This window comes from Lycorma delicatula, chromosome 1, assembly GCF_047948215.1.
Source record: "Lycorma delicatula isolate Av1 chromosome 1, ASM4794821v1, whole genome shotgun sequence".
NCBI lineage: Eukaryota > Metazoa > Arthropoda > Insecta > Hemiptera > Fulgoridae > Lycorma > Lycorma delicatula.
In genome coordinates this window covers 108,180,258-108,200,037 of record NC_134455.1, presented here as the reverse complement: position 1 = coordinate 108,200,037, position 19,780 = coordinate 108,180,258, and the positions used below count along the sequence as shown (strand labels likewise).

The following is a 19,780-nucleotide window of genomic DNA, read 5'->3' as shown; positions in this document are numbered from 1 at the left end:
TATTTATATAACAATAATTAAAATATTTAACAAAGGGTGAGAAGAAATTGCTCTTAGAGAAAAGTTTCAATGAACTTTTAAAAGATTTTTAATATGAAAGCTTCCTGTATTGATATCTCTAGCGAACTAGTACTGAAGTAAAATATTTATGCATTAAAAAGAACAAGAATGAACTATAAAAATAACTGACAAGTTCTAAAAGTACCCTCCAATAAATATTTATATTCCAAAAGTAAAAAAAAATTCCTCATATCAGAAGTATGAACTAATCATATTAACAGAAAAAATAGTAGTCTTGTTCTCTAGAAAACATCAGACTTGATACTTTTTCAGAAAGTAAATAACTTAAAAATATAAACTTTTGTAACAACAATATATAATAAAATGTTTTTAAAAACTCACTTCAAAATATTTTTAGTTGCCTTTGCAACTATTCTAATGACTGGTTTTCCTGTTCTCACAGTTGGATAGGCAAATCACAAAGAAAACTGAAATGTTCTGAATTTAAGTTTTAAAAAAAATTTATTACAAAATTTGGTTCAGTCTGTTGTTGCATGAATTTATATTTTTAAATTTATCATCACCAACTGTCACTGACAAAAACATAGCTGAAATAATAGCATTATGAAAAATACTGTTAATAAAACTACTAAGAAAAACTTACCAAGGTTTAACATGAATAGAAAAACTAAATGTAATGTCTTTTCTATAAAATTAAAAATTTTTTGGATCTAAGAACTGAATCTCCGAAATCTCCGTTTCCTTTATTAAGATTTTCACATTTTAGCAAAAAAATACAATCAAATCTATAAAAGAGCATAATGACAAGCTCAGGTCAATAGTTTCAATTGTTAACAACTACAACCTTATTTTTAAAATAACCAACAATATCCAGGCACTATAAATGAAGAAATATTACTTACTACTTCCTCCTTATACCTCCTTGTAGATTGGTTATTACCTCATTGTTTTAACTGCAAAATTAAAACTATGATTTCCAGATTTCTAAACAAATGAACCATGATTAATTTTGTAGTAAACTTGTCATCCTATTTTATTATTCTAGTTTCAACCAGAGTAATATAAATTTGCAACATAATTGATCTAACAAGTTCTTTAAATCACTTCAATCATTCTTGAATGACACATGGATATCAAAAAAGAAATCAAATTAATGGGCTACATTGCTTCAGTTTTATACAAAATGGAAATTTACCATAAAGACAAATTCTGTGTAGTATATAAAGAAGCACAGAAGAATGTCTAATGACAAAGTAATTATGAATATTGAGAAACCATACTCGAATGATGCAATAAGAGGATACTTCACTAACCCTATATAAGAGCAAGTTATGAAAGGAAACAATGCTATGGACAGACTAGGCAAAAATACACCAAGCAAATAATAGAAGACATTGAATGCCCAATCTTTATTAAAATGAAGAAACTCATAGAGAATTATGAAGCTTGGAGAACAAATGCAAACCAATCCTATAATTAATCATTAAAGAACAGAAACAAAATGTTTTCATAAACATTAAATTAAGCCAAGAACCACATGTCAAAATTTTTAACACTTATACAATACTAATTGTGCAACTTATGTAAAATTTCTACCAGCAATAATATATTAACTTTGTTCATGATTGGAATTGATGATGTGATGAATAAATATCATTCTAAATGTAAAACAATATGATGGCAAAAAGAATTCATCCATACACTACTAATGGCAACAAAATTCTTATTGTGTTCAATAACACATCTATTATCGGCAAAAGGTGATATAATTTCAAATTACCTATTATATTAAATCCAATTATCACCAATATGCACAAATAGTAGCAATGATGAACCAACTGACAAAACCTGGAAAGACGGTAAAAATATTGTCGATTAACAAAAAGAATGTTGGTTTTAAGATTTTAGTTTAACAAAGACAATTTCTTCACGAGACTAACTTTTAAAAATCTAAAAGTAACACATAAGATGGTAAATAGTTATAGGACAATGTTGGCATGAGAAGGAGGACTTTCCATGTCATCCCTAATGTTAGAAGGTAGGTCTATTGGGAGCAGAGGAAGTTAACTCTTGGCTAACCCAGCTACACAGGCCATGGTGCATTTAACGTCTACTTAGCGAATACGAAGAGAAGACCAGATTTGGTGTGCTCCTATTGTGGAAGAGAAAAAACAGCAGAGCAAACTTCCTTGAGTGTGAAAGGTGGGTCACAAAAAGGCAGGAATGTCATACTGGAGTAAGGCAGTAAATGCAAGAATCCTGATGGAACAACTGCTGTTCAGTGAGGCCTCTTGGACGGCAATAACATGATTTGTGAACGGATCCTGTGGAAGAAAATGGCAGATGAGAGGCAAACGTGATAGCTGTTACTCTGGCAGATGAGGAGGGAGTCCTCCTCAATCCTCATCAGCCTGGATAAGGAGGCAGTTGGGGGTCCCTTGGAATTGTAACTGTTGTTGAGATGCCCAGGACTCCCCAAATCATTCAAAGTAAGCCCACAAGAATACAGCAGCCCATGGGTTATGCCATAAGGCAGGTATCCAGGCAGCTGTACAAGGAGGAGATTTTTTGTTGGTGTGAACCCGAAAATACCAACTGCATGGACGGACAGCAAAAAAAAAGGTGGTAAGCAGTTTACTTTATTTTTTTACCTGTGCTTGCAAACCGTTAAAATGAAATGGACAACATAAGAAGCTGTAGTCAAACTTTTTCAATAGGCATTCTTTTCTAAGTAGCCAATAAATTCGCTGATATTCTGGTCACCAGGAGTGGAAAGTGATTTTCCACTGTTGAAACATCAGATTGATCTGAACTCTTTTCAGTGTAGTGCTTATATTTCATTTCTTTTGCTTGTAATTTCACTTCAAAAAGTAATAAAATTAGTGATGATTCTAAACTTTTTTCTAGCAATTCCTTTATCAGTGAATCCTTTGTATTGATAGTCATGAACGTTACTACAATCACAACACCTCCAACATATATTTTGGATGTTTTACATTTCAGTCTCTCGGGTTAGGAAACAAACTGTAATTATTAATTGTATCAACAGTTTTCCTGCATAATGAACAAAATGCTTCTTACAAGTCTATTAACTATGAAAAGGCTATAGTATAATGAATGTTGATACAAGTATGTTCTGTATATTTTCAGTTTATAATTTCATTTTAGAAACTACTTTTATGATTCATCTCTTTCATAACTATCACGTATCGATAACATAGTTTTTTCTAGTCATATCAAATTACCTTCAACTAAATATTATTCCAATAAATATTCAATCTATTCTAAGTGAAGGTGTATTTTCTACTCATTCTTCTTAATATAAAAATTATAAAAAAGGAATTAATATAAAAATTATATTCGTAATCATTTATCAATTCTCCTTCACATGAATCTGTAATTTTACTTCAGTATTAGTATTGTGAAACTACTTGATCATGTTATTGTCATTAAGACTGTAAACAATATTGTCCATGTGCTACTTTTAAGCATTATTGTTTAATTTTCTAGTTTTGTTATTTAATATTCTAATAGAAATTAATGGTCAGAAATTGGTGCAAATAACCCTTGAAATTGCATGACTTATAATGCAAATGGTGATAATGATTCAAAACAATTTTCTAGTGATTCCTTTATAAATTAAAAATTTACCTTAAACATCATCATCATCAATGGCAATGCAAATAGTGATGCTATCATTTATCAAAAACCATCCTTGAAATTCTACTACTGAGACTGTGTTTATTGCTGATCATGACAGCCCTGACAAACATATCCACTCATGATATAACATAAAAAAATCACAACCCAGACTTTTCGGAATATTCATGTGAACAGTATGAAATTCTAGTGAATAAAACTGAATTAGATTGTTATAAACAAGTTCTAATTGATGAAGTGATCACTACTTAATAATAGCTAAAACAAACCAATTTGTAGAACAGAAACTTACAATGAAGCACATACCAGAAGAAAATACAGACCACCCTAATAAAAATAAAACTTTTCATTAGTTTTGATCATGAATAAGATTAGTGGAGACATCTGTAGGTGTGAGTTTGTCTAGGGCTTTAATTTTAACAGTGATGCCAATAATTAATTTTTCTTTTGACTTGCCTACATTACAACAATAATCTTGAACATGATGACAGCTTTCTAACATACACCCACTACCGTTAACAAAAAATTTTAAATATTTTAAAATAGCTTGCTTATCTAATGATATCATTCCAACCCATGATATCACTATGAGATGGATTGACCTTCACGAAATATATCCCCAACAAATCACACAAATGTACAAGTTATATAAAATTTGTTATATAAAATTTACAAGTTATATATATATATATATATATATATATATATATATATATAATTTTTTGAATATTCAATCAATTCATCAACATATTGGCCACTGTGTTAATAAAATTTAATATTTTAAGAAATATATAATATATATTTCAATTACTACTAATTTATATTTTTTTGTTAAATACTGTTTCTCACATAATTACATGATATAAAAAAAAGCCAACAACAGAGTTGTGGGACTTTCCTGCCATGCGGGTTTTTCTGATATATGCTTACATATACACACAACTTAATTTAAAATATTTATAATTCTATTTAAATATAATATTTTTTTGTTTATTTAACTCAATGATTGTAACAAGCAAGTGCGCACATCATATTTCTTTCGCGTGGGTATGACAGTGCTAGTGGCCACTTTAAATACTTTTTTACTTTAAATATTATTCATTTATTTGATCTACCACTCACCTGTGACATTACAACATAGCAGCTGTATGTCAGTACTAGCGCTCCTTGTGGTGAAAGGAGATACTAATGACGCATTATACCCACTTAGCCACTCATTCATTTAGAGCTTTTTTTGGGGTGAGGGTACAATTTTGCAAAACTTTTTTTGGAAATATTATTTTTAAAACAAATGTGCCTAACAAAAATAAGACCTTAATTAGGCAAAATCTTGAGATACTGAGGGTGACCTTGCTCTACCAGCCTCACCTTTGTGACCTTTTAAGTTGAAAAATTAATGACACCAATGCCCCATATATAGAAGTAATCTGACCAAGTTTGGTCAAAATCAGTCGAGTGCTTCTGGAAATATAAGGTGTGAAACACCAAACACACATAGGTACATGAGAGCATTTCCATCTGGTTTTTGGGTTCCTTTGTATGTCAAAATGTAAAGATCTGGTGAAAACCGCATATGTTCAAACTGAACAAATTACAATACCGCATATGTCCAAATTGGACCAATTACAATACTTTCCCTTCTAAAGCTATAGTGCTAGGCGAGAAAGTAATATTACTATTATCAAATAATTTTATCCTTTTTTTCAATTTATGGAATACAATTTATTTTCAAATAATAATAAAATGCATTTTTACAGCCAGAAGTAGAATCTGTTCATAAAAATCTCTGAATCTATTTATAAAATGTTCCTATTTTATTATGTGATTTTGGTCCCTCATGTAAGGAAAAATCATCTACTTATTACACAGCTCCCTGTCAAGGCATAACCAAACTGTACTATTATAATTCTATGAGGAAGCAACAACTTAAAAGGAATAATATAATGTGGTCCAGCAGATGACTCTAAAAGTAAAAAAGGCATTCCCATTGCTGGGAGACAAGACCACATGCAGTAAAAGAAATCTTCCTATAGCCGGATGTCTGAAATGAATACAGTAGTAGAGGCAGAATCTTTAACTATTGTTACAATTAAAATAATAAAAATGTCTAAAATGAAGGCTGTACAAAATGTTTGTATTTTGAAATAAACATCTCTGTTAGAAATGGAAATGTAAAAACCAAAAGATAATTGGTTATAGTTATAGATTCAATAGAGGAAAACTATTTTCCAAGATAAAAAATCACATGTTTTAGTGCATACACCATGAATGAATGTTTTCTTGTTTAAGTTTCCAGTAGATGTTTGTTTCCCTACACTTCTAAATACTAAAAGCACATATACAATGGAGAACCATTGATACGTTTGTTAACTTACTAAACTACTATGAGGGAATATTCTCTAATGTTCATTTGTAATAAACTATCAAAAAATTATGTAAACTAAATAGAAAGTAGGGATAGAATTTTTTTATTAGCATAACAATATGTCAGTACAATCAACAGAATAACTTATTTATTAAATATTTATAAATAATTGCGTGATAATAATTTATTTAATGGGCATGGGTCCATTTTGGAAACACACTGATGCTGTAAAGCACGCAGTGCTTCTGGAGTAGTGCTCACATAAAACAGAAAGACCAAATAGTCTCATGGTGAAGAAAATGTCAGTAAGCAGAAAGAATATTTCAACAAATGATTTTAAGAGTATGGTAAGTTTTATTCTATGATAGATTAAAACTAGCATAATCATTCACTCATTCAACTTGATAAGAAAAATTACTAAAGTAGAATTATTTTTTATCTGTTCAGTAGAGAATCAATTTCTTTCATTTACATTTTTCTCTATAATCACTATTGAAACACTAATTTATTTATTATTTATTACTTAAATCATAATTTATTTAGATTTTAAACAATATGTCCTCATATGTATTTATAACTAATTAAAAACTGTTATGATTTTAGAAAATTTAACTTTTTTCCCCAATTTTACTTTTAAACTTATTTTTGTTTATAACTATTCTGTATAATAATAAGAAACAAAATCAAATATTCACTTTACATATTACTACATATTCCAATGACATGATACAAAAATACTTTACAAAAAATTCAAATTGTAAAATGCATTTGTGAATTTTATAAAATTAGTGTAAGTATGTAAATGTAAAACATCAATTTTACTAGTCTTGTGATTCACATCAAACGCAGTAAGTATGTAATTAAAGATGGTAGCCATAAATAGATTGTGATGGCTAACTGCTTTTTAAACTAGTTATAACTTTGAAGCTGTTTTTGTTCATTCAACGTTTATACTGTGCTGTCAGAGCTATTCAATTTATGTATTCTACAGGCATTGTTTATTTTTTTGTTGGTTATGTTATGTTTATTTTTCAGAAGGCTAGATCAAATCCAAATTTTAGTTATAATGTTGGGTGGCTTAAGATGTTTTAAATGTGTTGTTTGCCAGAATATTTTGAAAATCTGCTTTTTTGTGATGGAGAAGTCCCAAAATTAATTATGTTCAAATCAATAATTAATGTCATCATACTGAACAACAAAAAACAATAATTATTAATATGCATACATAAAATAATCACAGACTAAACTTTACAGTTAAATATAAAGAATCAGAGTATATTGAACAAAATACTTCACAGCAACACAGTCAATAATTAACTACTTCACAGATAAAAATCACGAACACAAAAAGCCATAACTTGACAAATGAATTTGCAAGGGCCACAAACATATAATGAAATTTACACATGGTACACTAAATGAAGACACAACTTAATCTAACACACCAATCACATTTTAAATACATCGTCTTTATAACTCAATGAAACTAATATCAGCTATTATTGAGTGAAAACAGCAGCACCAGTCACTGAAGAGGCCACAAAAGCAACAATTGAAAGAATTATGATACAAGTTCTTAAGACATTCTTTACACTACTTACAAAAATAATAAATAAATTTAATTTGTTTTTACTTCAAACAACTAGATTTTTCATCATTTTCACCATTCAATACTTATCAGTTTATATTCTTTGCTTTTTAAAACTTCCATTATCATTTTTCTCACACATTAAATTAATATCCTTGAACAGATCGGTATCAGGAAGGGTACACATACCTATATTCAGAAAAACTTTAGATAAAACAGAAAAAAGTAAAAAAAATTAACAATTGCTCTCTTAAATCTAATAATAATTTATTAAAATGACGATAAGGTGGATATAAGCAGATATTCAAATGATTTGTAAAAAAGTAAAATGAGACATAACTTTTAACTCTAAAAATAAGATAATGCATGGAATATACACACTACTAGGTAATGACAACTGTAGCAGTTTCTAACCCACATAACTAGTCAATTTTTAAAAACGTTTCTCAACAGTAAGAAACAATGCAAATAAGACAATTCATACCTTAAATGGTTAAATTGCGACGATTGGTAACAAAGCACTACAATTTTTAAAAATATTTTAAGAGTTTTCTATTCAGGATCAAATTAACAATGACTACGGCACAATTAAAAACAACCTACGTTTGAAAGGAAGGGTAACATGGGTACGGTAAGTTATTCCGTTATCCGCAGTGGTTCAATATTAGACAAATTTCAATAAATAAATTGGGAATAACAGAAAAGTACTACAATCACAATATCAATCTGTACCTAAACAGGCTTAATTAGTTCAAAACTTAAACAAATCTACAGTTTCCTAATAAATTAACTAGTTAACCTATTACTTACTATAATTCTCTTTATCACAAATAAATATTTGTCACATATTTAAAACCAAAAATAAAAAAATCTTAACCGTACTATAGTAACATAAGTGTTACCAAAAAAAATGCTACCGACTACACACAAAAAAACATTTATAAAATAGCGCACCAATGAACGTAACTCAACCTGGAAGCAGACATAAATGCTGCGTTCCGACTTAGATGATGGAATGAGTTCCTAACCACAGTCTAAAACTATAACTCCACAATGCTAATTTAATAGTTCTTCAAAGTACATTTCAAAACCAAATAATTCACTGTATGTCAATTGCAGCAACATTTAGAATACAAAATGCAGATGCTGGCAAAAAATCTAAAAAATTAAAAAAAGCGTTCTGTATTATAAAATAAAATTATATATTTATATACCAAATTAATTTTCTCATATGAATTAAACGTACACTTTCAAATGAATAATCATAATTCAAATAAAATACAAAGAACTAAAAGAAAGGTGTGAGAGTTTTTAACGAATTTGACAGCCTATCAGCTTTGTGCTTCATCGAAGTTAATTATTGTAGTTCACTATAAAACCATTTGAAAGTTTAGCGCTAATTATAGGCTTCAGACGATCGTCTAAGATTAATCCTGTTTTTTTCCTGCATAGCCTCAGGAATTCAGAGGACGATATGTATGACTGTAAGTGAAATCTAGTCTTGTGCAGTATCAGGTCGACCATTTCTGAAATGTGTTAATTTAAACCCAACCGCCAAAGAATACGTGTATCCACGATCTAGCATTCAAATCCACATAAAAGTAACTGCCTTTACTAGGATTTGAACGCTGGAACTCGACTTCGAAATCAGCTGATTTGCGAAGACGCGTTCACCGCTAGACCAACCCGATGGGTTAAGAAGATTATTCCTTTAGTGAGGTGGTGGCACCATAGTCTGTGAAGATCTACGAAGCGACCGTCATCATTTCCAGATCCGTGAATTACACAGTCTAAATTATTACACACTGTTTAATTATTTTAATGCATTATTTCTGTTAAATTTTCTTTTGAAATGCAGTAACATGGAATCTTTTTTTTTTAAAACTGTTATAAAACTAATATGCAATACTACCAAATTGTACATAATTATGTACTTACTGCTATTTCCATGAAATATAATACCTTGATAAAGTAATAAAGCTAACCGAAATTTGTGAAGAACGAATTTTACCACTAAATTGAACTGAATAATGGTTAGTTAAAATTAACTTTAATGAAAGTTAACATTAATCAAATACAGACATAAAAATAGGTACATTAAATTAAGATATTGCTTGTAGAAATTTGCAAAAACCCATAGAATTTGAAATGAAAATAGAAGTATTTGATTTTATAAAAGTGTTTCTAGCAAACGAGATAAACATTCAAGCTGGCAGAAACTAGAAGATATGAAAAAAATTTAACTGTTCATTTTAGTAAATGCATAAATAATTAGGAATTACCAAGTTAGTTATGCAATATTACACTAACAAATTTAAATGCTGAATCTGCAGTAAAAGAATAACTGTCTTGGTTATTCTGAATTGAGAAGTAAATCACTGAAATTGGCTGATGTCTGTTTTAATAAAAGATGGCATTACTTTATAGTTTATTCACATAAATTCTCCCCCCCCCCTTTTTTTGTAAAACATGTACAAAGATTCTTACCTTTCTGGAAGGATTGGATTTATGCATGAGGGCTATTCAGAAAGTAATTTACAACTCGCTGTTTGTGTAGGAGTGGGGAGTAGCAACACCATCTTTGTGGTCATTGCTAACTTGAAGCATCAAGCTGTACTATGTGGAGGGCTGACACATCTTGATTTTTTGTGTTTAAAATGTGTGCCGCTGAAGAAAATAATACCAGTTGTGAAGCGAGATCAGTTATTAATTTCATTTGGCAAAAAACTTTGCCAAAGATTTCACATATTCTTTTGCATGTTTTGGCGAAAAACCTGGGTTACCATTAAGTCTTAAGTGTTCTTTTGAAGATTTCTTCCACAACACAAGTGTATGGAAATGCTTATGCTTGCCTTTTCTTGAGGCCTGTGACACAAAGGTGAGGTACTAGTTAATAAATTCATACGTAATGAAATTCTCATATTCAAATGTTGAAACAAAACAATCTACATGCACTTCAAAAAAAAAAAAATCAGTGGAAAAATTGAACAAGAGAAATGATGGTTACAGTTTTCTGGGACAGAAAAGGGGTAATTTTTGTTGAATTCATGGAGCACTGCAAAGCAATGTAGAAATATATTGTGAGACCCTAGTAAAGCTATGATATCCAAAAAAGCAACACAGCATGTTGACTTGTGGGATTTTTCTTCATCCATGATAAAGTAAGTCTATAAATGGCAACCCATTCTCAGGAACTTTTGGTAAAAATTGAATGGGAAATTTTCAATCATACTGGCTTACAACTCAGATTTGGCAGCGAGTGATTATGATTTGTTCCCTTACATGAAAAACTGGCTGGTAACTAAGTGTTTTGATGATAATGAGGGACTCCAGTGAGTGGCTGAAAAATCAGGTGGCATAGTTTTTTGATGAAGGGATAAAAAATCACCCACAAATTTGAAGTGTCTCAGTATATTTGGCAACTACATAGAAAAGAGTTTAAGAATGTACTTTTGAATTGTATATAATAATTTTTTTTTCCAACAGCTGTTGTATTTTCTTATAACAAAAATGTAACTACTTTCTAGAGAGCTCTTGTGTGTATGTATCTCCAAACATCCATACTCGATGTTGGTTACATCTGAATCAGACAAATAAGTGAAATAAGAGTAACTTATCCAGAATATCATTGTATAATAGTTAATAGCACATCATCCTTAAAGCTGTCAATGATTCACTTAGTATCAAATAATAAAAATATGAAACTCAAAGCTATTTTTATCTTTTCTAGTTAAAAGTCTTAAGAAATGATTCATTTGAACAGTTTTACATAACACTGAATATAATTCTTATATATGTATAAAGACATAAATATGTAATACCATCTTAATGTACCATAACAATACAAGACAATGTGAACAATTAATAACATACAAAGAATATCCTCAGAGTTTTGGCCAAACTTAAGGGACTGAATCAGCTCTGTAAATGTTAGTTTTATTAGATAAAATCTTAAGTTTTTTATTATAAAATAATGACCCCTCTTTTGCTCAAATTGGTGATAAACAGCTGAAATATGGTTGAAATTATTAAAGTGGGTTACAAAAATAATGCAGTCTGACAATTTTGTGCCCGTTTTCATTTCCTTCACTAATTGTATTAAAAATATTTAATAGTAATTACTATTAACAATTCAAAGAAAAGAAACTAACCTTGGCCTAAAACCATCAATGTACAAAATAAAAGATGTATTAGAAGCAAGTGTAAATAAAGAAATTTATTAGTTAACTAATTAGGTTTTGGGTAACTTAAACAACCTTCTTACAAATGAATAATAACATACATTTGAAGATTACCACATAGGCCAACAATTATTTAAATAATATTCTCAGGATTGCCTGGAAACATGTTTGAACATGTTTTTGCATAATTTTCTGTCAATTTAATGAGCTTCATCTTTTGTTTGAACTGTTGAAAGGCTCAAACTTACTATCTTTCCTTCCACTCTTCCTGCATTTCTGGTTTCCCCAACTGATACGTTCTATCTTTCAAATATCTCCATTTGACTAATGTAGAATTAATATGCAGTTGAAAGACAGATTAGAGAAAAAAATAATATCCACTGATGTCACCAGGAGATGAGGAAGGTACCTCTCAGTCACTACTTAGAGGCACTGCTTCTTAAAGTCATCATTTTATAGTCTACCTCAATAATTAGTCGAGACCATAATTTTTAAATAGTTGATCTAGGTTTTATACATTTGTAAATGAAATCATACAACTTACATTGATATTCAACAAATATGAGTGCAAGCTCTAAGTATGTAATCAAATTTATTAATAACTCATAGATATTTCTGATAGATTTGTCAGTAAAGATAAAGATTCCAAAATTAATTAAAGTTTAGTTAAGTTAATTAAAGTTAAAGGAGTTTTATTCAAATTAAGCCACATTCCATCTCAGGTGCCATATCCCCAACAAGAAAAAGATGTATTTTAGCATTAACAAAATATGAAAGTATCATCTCTTCAGAAAAAAAAAAATTATGTCAATAAACATATACAGCCAATCTATTACTTCTAATAAGTTAAAGAATTTATTTTGTTTCATAACACACACAGACAAAAAAAAAAAATTAATGCTTCTCTAAGTGTAATACCATTTCTTGAATTGATTTTTTGTGTATATTACAAATCTTTAAATACAATTTTTCTATCACCCTTAGTTTTAAATAAATTACGCTTCAAAAAAAAAAGTTAAAATCTGAAAAATTTATAATTTTGCATGGCCAGACTTGTGTTACAATGATTTTGCTGATGCTTTTATTTTGTAAAAGGCTCAGGCACATCCCAAATTAATGTCCAACAGTAATTGGCTAGCATGTTAGTATTCCATTTCCCTTTACAGCGGCTTTCCATCACAGAAATGTCTTGGTGGAAACGTTCACCGTGTTCATCACTTATGACTCCGAGGTTGACTGAGAAAAAATCCAGATGTGAGTGGAGAAAATGTATTTTCAAAGACATATTACATGCCATAGCTCTGTATGAAGTAAGAAGTTGATTAATAATGTTGTGGTAATTGCTGGATTATTTTGCCGAGAAAATTTTTGCAAACATCTTTAAATGGAGCCCAAGCTGCACTTTCTACATTATTTAACATTGAGTTAAATACATCATCTTTGACCAACTCTCTTATTTGGGGACCAACAAATATTCCTTCTTTAATTTTTCCTTCACTTACATTTGGAAATTTCTGCCTGATGTACAAAAATTCTTCTTCATTGCTTTTACAAAATTTTTCATTAGTTCTAACTGATTAAGTTCTTTTTGCCCGCTTCGAAAGCCCAAAATTTTTGTATTTTTTTGAAGTAAATTCCTACCATGCAGTCTTGATGCTAACAGTTCAGCTTGATTTTTGATAAATTCAAATCCCTGACCAAGTCATTTAATTCACCTTCTGATATAAGATGTGGCTTATTGCAAGATAATTCAAAATCAAAATCATTGTTGTCTTCTTTAGTACTGCCTGATTCTTCATCGCTGCTTTCAAAACATGCATTCACAGGTGGCTCAGGACTGGAATAATTTCACTGTGAAGTACAGGCCTGATTGCAATGAAGGATATTTTACAGAATGCTTAATTTTTTGGATATTCCAGTCACACTTATTAAACAAAAGTAACAATCGGTTACATGATCCTTCGGTTTATGCCAAACCACAGGTACACCAAATGGCAAAGCCTTCCATGTAACTTTCAGCCATCCTTTTAAATATACAGGTGCATATTATATGAGGAGCCCATGTCTTATCCTGGTCACCAATTTTACACTGCAAGTACAAATGATACGCCTTTTTAATTAAAGGTAAAATGTTTTTTCTATTTGAACTTATGGTAAACTCACCACATACATAACAATAAGCAAGAGGACTCAAGGCAATGATCCACATCATTTACACAATTTCGAGGCATTATGACACTGCACTATTAACAAACTTAAGACAGCAATAAAACTGAAGAAAATTAATTCATTCCTGAATCCAGTACTTAATACAAACACATAGCTGTGTTTTCAGCTACATGTTTTGACCTGCACAGACATTAATCTTGTCCATGATGGCTCACCAGTATTAGATATGAAGTCATGTGTGACTATGGTATGATTTAATTCTTTGTCTAGTATTGTTTATTTATAGCTTACAAATTATGTTAAGAAAATTAAACAATAAAAAATGAGCTAACAAAATACAATATAGGAACTTAAAATGCTAACTATACGTTGAAAAATGAAGAGTTCTTTAATTAAAATTTAGACATTTTTCAAAAATGATGAATGATAGAAAGATTCTGAGTTCGTTTTCAGGATCAAAAACAGATTAAAATCATGTATCACAGGCTAGGAAACAAAAATTATTTTTGTCAGTGTAGTGTAGTTAGTAGGAATTACCAGATCTGGCAACACAGGAAAGAGTAATATTTCTAGTTGATTAATTTTGCTACAGTAATCTGTGTTCAAACAAAATATGTTTTTTTAATTGTTTTATCTCCGAAATTTGTTCTTCGATTACAGAATAAAACGAAAATTAGATTTTGTATCTTCTGGCTTAATCAAAAGTAAATTATCAGTATTTCATCCTCAAATGGTACTAAAAATTAGATTACAGTATTTAATATTATAATAATTAAACTTTCTGTTTAAAAGAAAGAATCGTGTCCTATTGAAGTTTCTCTAGTTGCAATAAACGAATTCTATCGCAATGTCGATATTCAAACCCCAATTATTGAACTAGCATTAAAACAATTCTCATATCCGAAACAAATACCCCAAAAAATGCAGAATATTCTTCTGCTCCCCACAACACCTAATATGTATTGTACTCTCTTCCCAAACCATGCTCGAGTCCTCTTGTCTTGAAAATCATGCCAGTAAAATTGTGTTTGTTACTGTAATTAATATAATTTCCTATTTCCTCGTCTACATTCAACTTAGAATAAACAGAATGAAATTGTGCTATATTAGCCCTCTCCAGACGTTTATTATAGACGTCATCACTTCTGTGTATGAGTATTAATCCTCCCCAGTTTTTCCACATGTTTTCACTCAACAGAAGCCACCTGATCTATCTCAACTGTACTACGATACAAATTTAATAATTTCTTATTAATCCGAGCATATTTCTCATTAATATAAAAATATTTTAACAGAAATCTTGTTCAGGGAGATTAAGGTGTTTAAAATGTAATAACAATGAAGTCTTATGTTTTAGCAAAAAAACAAATTGATTTAACTTTCCAAATAAACCATATAATCTGATGTATTAATCAGTAAACTAAATTATCTTTTAATACAAATCTTTGAAAATCTTCCAGTTCAATAAAGTTTCTCAATTTTAAAGCAGTATATTAGACCCCCACCATACCACTAAATTTGAATTATCAAATAACCCTTTCAAGATATTTATAAAACTGAACCTTTAGCCAAAGATAAAATCATATCTTTATTCGTGTTTTTGAACACCTGAAAATCTTTTTTGTTTAGATTTTCAGGTGTTTTTTAGATTCCTGAAAATCTAAAAAAAATTTCATTTTTTTCCAAACTTAGATTATACTTCAAAAAGGTTATTGTATAACAACAATGAAAATGAAAATGTTTCCTACAACTGAACAGCCCTCATGGAATTGTGTGATTATCCCTTTATGCTAATAATGTGATTATCCCTTTAGGCTAATATCCTTATAATCATATTTTTTAAAGTTTTTGAAAAATGATGAAAAAAATTTTTTTATGCATAACACATTGACAAACCTTCAGTATAGTTTTAGGAAAATCTACTTACAGCCATTTCCGAGATTCTAGAAAATATTTTAAATAGTGCTAACAAGAAGATTTAATTTTTAGTTTTTTGCTATCTCAATAAAGCATTTGGTTCAGTTCTGCATTTCTTATTGATATAAACTTAGTTATGATTGTGTCAGAAGAATGCTACCATCTGTTAATGGCATCCCTCCTTACCTATCAAAAACAGGTGGTAGAAATTTCATCTTTTAATAACAGTAAACATTCAAAATGTAGATCCTTACTATAAAATGCAGAATACAGAATGCTACAGGGAAAATTCCTCATTTCTTTGCTTTTCTTGGTGCTTGTAAATGCTCTACCTTAAAATTTTAACCAATCATTGTTACACTCTACATAGATGACATTTACATCTATATCCAAAGATTAAAAGGACTTGAAAATTCTACAATAGCAGTTCAAAAAACTATTATATGGCTGGATTGTAACCATCTAACTTTAAAACCTTCTCCCATCACAATGCTCTGCGAAAATATGTTGGTATCTGATTGCCTCCCTTCATAGTCTTATGCTACCCTCTTGTGAAAAAAATTTCAAAATATTACAATATATTAGCGAGATTTAACAGATTCTGACAAAAACAAAAATGTTACGATTGGATACTTTTTATGTCTGTAACAAACAAAAAATTGAACCGTACAAAAATTACGATAATTTAATTGCAGAATTTTTTTGGCGCATTTCTACAGCATTTTTAATTAGCGAATTTTTTTTTTTTTATATGAAACATAGTTTGCTGATTTAAAAAAAAATCCTTTCAAGCAAATCGGTTGAAAGTTGGGCAAAATATGATGAAAACCCCGTCTCATAAATCACAGATTAATTAGCATATCAGTTTTGAGAAATTTTTATAGTTATTTATTTTTTCTTAGCGTTACATATAATGTAAAAATTTTTTTAAATATTATAAGACTTCCTAAGTGCATTTATTACGTGAAAAAAGTTTTTTTTACAACAGGATATTGCTATTATACGCAGGGGGGGGGGTAATAAAGTTCATGTGAAACGCATAAATAATTACTCCAGTAATTACAAGCTATTCGGTACAAACAACAAGTATTTTTTATGTTACTATGTATATAAAATCGTAATATATATTATATATATAAAATAAGAAATTACGAGCGCGCACTAGTTTTTACCCTAACACAAAAAAAAAATCGCTATATGGGAGATTCCCCAAAAAAAACAAAAGAATGAAATAGATGACAAATAATAAATAACCTAAACAAATAAAATGAAGTAATAAATTTATAAATAAAAAGCACTTACTTCTAGTTGGTGATATTTTGGCATGTGTGATACACGAGAAAGCATCCGTCGATGCAGAGTGGTACCTCACAAGCCACACACCTCCAAACTGATCTTACGCAAATGCCGTTTGTCGAGCACACAACGCATTGTCTAAAACTGTTTGTTCCCTCACATTTAGGAAAATGTCTTGCTTCACAACTTTCAAGACCTAACAATTCACGATTTCTTACATCCTCGTGCAGAAAATCCCGAAGGAGATGATGAAACGTGGATAACAGAGTTCATGAGATTTCTGACGCGCAATTTCAAATATTTCGCATACTCTCCAGAGACGGTCATAGTTACCAGTTTGCATTTCTGATTCTATCGGTGGATCCTGGTTAGTGAAGTGTAAATACTTCAAAATATGAAGAAAGACAGTTCTTGGTAATGTATTCCCAAACCATGCGATATGGGAAACCTCGTCAGTTGACCAGTATTCTTGTAAAGTGTGTCTTACAGTATGACCCATTTCCAGGATGATTGCAAAGAAACGTTTCATCTGATCAAGACTAACGTCACTTTGAATTCTGTCCTTAGGTAATGGTCCATCAGGTCTACGGCTTTGAAAATACAAATTAGTTTGTAATGTTACTTTTTCAAGGATAGACCCAAAAAACAACATAAATACGGCAAACGGCGTCTGCCCATGAATACGGGGATCAGGAATATATTCAGGCACATTCTGTAAATTCCAACGACGCTTGTTAGGTCGACCTCTCTTACGAGGAGCGGATTTAGCCAAAAGGTCAGGATTCTTTACAAATGCACCTGGTTCCGGACCCGCAAAAGGCAAACTGTTTAGTGTGTCATATTTACACCTATCGGTACAAACTAACCAGGGATTTCCAAGAACCGGCAGACGACCTTCCAACTCGTAACCTTCGTCATCTGTAACTGTTTCGTCATTTTGGGCCCGGTCAGTTGGATTTTCTTGTAACTCCGCCGTGTCAAGTTCCTCATCTTGGAGAGGAAACAACAGCTGGTTGCATTTCAACATCCAACTGCACTGGAGAACGATAATGGATTTCATGAAATAGATTACCATTTACTTCAGCAGGTGGATGTAGAACTGAACCAGCTACATTTATTTTCTGTTCCGTGTCAGTATCACTACTCGAATGACCTGGATCATCATCGTCGCTACTAAAATTCAGGAGATGCGGTTCCGAAAACTCAATACCCCTAATTTCAGTATTTTTGATGTCGTCCAAGCCCTCAAGGTCGTCACTGTCATTTTCGTCATAATCTGAAAGTCCTTCGTCAAGAGCAAACCTAATCTGTTTGTCATTCATTGTCTGGATAAAAAAAAATTACGGCAAATAAAAAAAAATCACAAATTTAAAAAAACGCCCAATATGTGAAAAAAATTGCACTGAATAAAAAAAAAACCGATGTAATTTTGAAAAAAATAATGAAATAATATATTACCAACGGAACAACGGTATGCGATAGTAAGAACTTACTGTAGTTGTACGCATGTAATAGTTGCGTGTACTCGTCCTCACACAATAAAGTAACATATGTTAACTGAAAGTAGATTCATAAACTACGTTTTATAAAAATTCCCACCACTTAAAAGACTATTCAGATTGACAAAAAACCATTTTTACTGTATACTGTTATTCATTACGAATCGTTATGCGTTTCATATTTGCCGATATCTTTTGTCAGAAAAGATATATTAGACCTGAAATAAAAGTGACATATTTATGACCACAAATTCCTTTTTTTTGTGTGTGTCGTATAACATAATTTATTATGTGTTTCAATACATCGTTATGCTGCTAATACAATAAGCAATTTTTGTAAATAATAAATAAATCCGTAACCCTCATAGCAATTATAATACACTAGTCACACACACACACACAAGCACATTTCTGAGAAAAAAATGGTCATATTCTTTCTAGTCTAAATAAAACATTTTACATCGTATAAACGTCGTTCAAATTTTATAATAAAACTGATTCCTTTGTGAATATAAAAAAAATAACCGACTTAGATCCCATATAAAATGATTTTGTTTTAAAACTGACGCCGCACAGAGCCAGTTTAATGGCTACATGATCTGAAAAGGTCAATAAAACACTTGAATTGTGCTTTCAGATAGATGTAAAAACATTAATCGCATGGATATCATCCCCATTAAAACTAACTATAATATTTCTACTGCCCAAATACAAAATTTCTAGGCATTTTATTAGATGGCAAATTCTCTTTGGGTCATGATCATCAAATTGATTTTGACTGCAAAAAAATCCAACCATACTCTTTTGTTTAGAAGCATTTAATAAAACAATAAGCTTTCATCATCATTATTACATATTTATTATGGTTGCGTATATTTTCATCTGAAGTAATATCCCATACCAAATTATTCCTGTTAATGATTTTTAAAATAAATATTAATTAAAAATATTTTAACAAAACCTTAAATTTTCTGAATCATCATTTAAAGTCTATTTAAAATGTGTGCTCAAATAATTTTTGTTAACCACATTTTGAATAATTAATTGAATAATCAATGTTTATTTAGTATATTCTCCTTTTAGT

At 30.2% G+C, this 19,780-nt stretch overlaps 1 protein-coding gene across 9 annotated transcripts in view; it reads right to left on the bottom strand.

The window, feature by feature from the left end:
* LOC142320913 (serine/threonine-protein phosphatase 6 regulatory ankyrin repeat subunit A-like) overlaps window positions 1-8,665 on the bottom strand; it is a 180,538-nt gene extending 171,873 nt beyond the window's left edge. For 4 of the 9 annotated variants that reach the window (XM_075358932.1, XM_075358939.1, XM_075358953.1 and 1 more), the window contains exon 1: window positions 8,445-8,665. The gene's annotated coding sequence lies outside the window, so the exon portion shown is untranslated. The remainder of the gene's footprint in view (window positions 1-8,444) is intronic. The other 5 variants (XM_075358899.1, XM_075358915.1, XM_075358922.1 and 2 more) reach the window with 2 other exon arrangements.
* Between the last annotated feature and the right edge of the window lie 11,115 nt (window positions 8,666-19,780).